The sequence below is a fragment of the Austrofundulus limnaeus genome, unplaced genomic scaffold (genome assembly GCF_001266775.1).
Source record: "Austrofundulus limnaeus strain Quisiro unplaced genomic scaffold, Austrofundulus_limnaeus-1.0 Scaffold68, whole genome shotgun sequence".
NCBI classification, from domain to species: domain Eukaryota; kingdom Metazoa; phylum Chordata; class Actinopteri; order Cyprinodontiformes; family Rivulidae; genus Austrofundulus; species Austrofundulus limnaeus.
The window spans coordinates 1,631,966-1,634,012 of record NW_013952470.1 but is presented as its reverse complement, the minus strand read 5'-3'; positions in this window follow the sequence as shown (position 1 = coordinate 1,634,012).

Here is a 2,047-nt window from a genome sequence, read left to right as displayed (position 1 = left end):
CCCCCAATGTTAGACCTAAAGTTACGCCCTTGGTTTCCGCCCGTCCAGCAGAAAAGAAAGGTGACGGACCGCCGTCAGTCACTGTGACAGATAGATTCTCTCCGGGGAATCAAAAGCTAAAAACTGTGTCAGGTTTGGCCCCTTCATCGCCAACGGGGAAACCTCACAGTGTGGAAAATCAACGTCTGGTTTATCCATTTCAGAAACTCTCCAGACAGAAGTTTTATTCTGAAACCTGGGTTCCAGTCGAGGCTTTGCCTTCTTTTTATGGCTGATGTGGTAAAGCAAGTAGACCTACATGCCTGGGCCACTCTGGTGGACTGTCCTAAGCGGATTCTCTCAGCAGAAGCCCCAACATACCTGGCAGGTGACAGAACATCATCTCAAGGTAAAAGCTGACTGTGTGTGACGTCGAGGTCTGACCAAAGCTGAGCATGGAACGCCTCGCCCTTCTGGTTAAAACCCACATCATTTAAGAAAAAAGTATAAGAAAGCTAACATCTTTTTTCCTCCTTTCTCTTAAACTCTTCTTTGCCAACCCTAAGATAAACAGCCTCAAATGTCTGGTATTTAACACCTAAACTGACGTTTGTGTTTCTATTTAAGTGTGGTTAACAATTAAGAAGTTAAAAGCTTGTTATTGTTGGTCCCAAAACTTTTATAGGAAATTAATTGTTCACAATAAGGTGTACTCTAGTCAATTTTGTATGATTTGTAAAATAAATGTTCGCATATTAATGGTTCAAATCAATTACTTATTGTATCCATTCATTTTTGCCCTAAAGGAATGTTCACCCAAAAATAAAAAGAGATCCCTTGCTATTTAAATTACTCTTATAACCTTGTTATAAGAAGTGTAAGCTAAACCCTCACCCTGGTAATGGGTAATTTTAGGGAGAATGTCTGGGTTAGACATAAATAGTTACAAAAATGAATGGAAGTCAATACAAAGTCTTCAGTTTGATGCAAATACAAGGATGTGTTTGTGTGTGGGGGGTGTTGATTGAGGTTGGGGGTTGATTTGCATTTTAAAGTCTCTCTCTGTGTGTGGATGTTTGTGTCTTTGTGTGGTAGTGAAGTGTTGGGAGGATGCTTACTGTGTGTATCAAAAGTCTCAAAGACAACCAAAAAATGAATGAAAAATCACCAGATTGTTCCAAAAATCTGAAAATAATCCCTAATGATAAGATATGGCTCTTGTATATGTACAGTTTTTTTTCAAGCCCATAGAGTTAAAAGGTTTTGTTAGGAAAAATATTGACTTGTGGCAGGTGCATAACAATAAATAAATAAAATACATAAAATGCAAATAACTATATGAATTCAAACAAACTTTAAATGTTTTGTCCAAATTCACCTGGAATTCATCCCTGATCATTTTTGTCGAGATTGGAAAAATGTTACTCACGTCCTAATCATTATATTCTTAGACAAATTTCTCACCAATAAATGCAGAAAAGAAATAAAATTACAGAAATTTGAGTATCAAAACTGTTTGTTATACATCACAGACTTTATCCTGTGAATACTAGATGTGTAGGTCAAATGTTTGATTTGTAATGTTTTTTAAAGCATGTTATTTACAAACCCCACCCACTTTTGCTAATCATTACCATATTGTAAATCCAACTCAGTTTGTGGTCTTAAGTAAGTGTAATAAATTTCAAGTCAATTGGTATTACTGTTTATGAGATGTAAAAATGATGCATTTCTGGCGTCCACTAGAGTTTGGTTGATTTGAAACTTTGAATACTTGCTCAGGAATATTCAGTGGAAATATGTTATGAGTTTGATGTTAATAGGTATTAACCTACATAAATGACTGTCATTTATGTTAATGCTAACAAGCTAGCTTTGCATAAAAATGAATATAACTTGATCAGGCAAAAACCAAACAACTTTTCCTGAACATCGTTTTTATAGCCTCTAACACTAGGTGTTAGAGGTTCGTTTGTAGTGGCACTACTCTAGGTCTTACATTGGAGGTTTCATGTGTAGCAGTGAGCTTAAAGTGAATTAAGCTTTTCCCACATCTCTCATACACAAG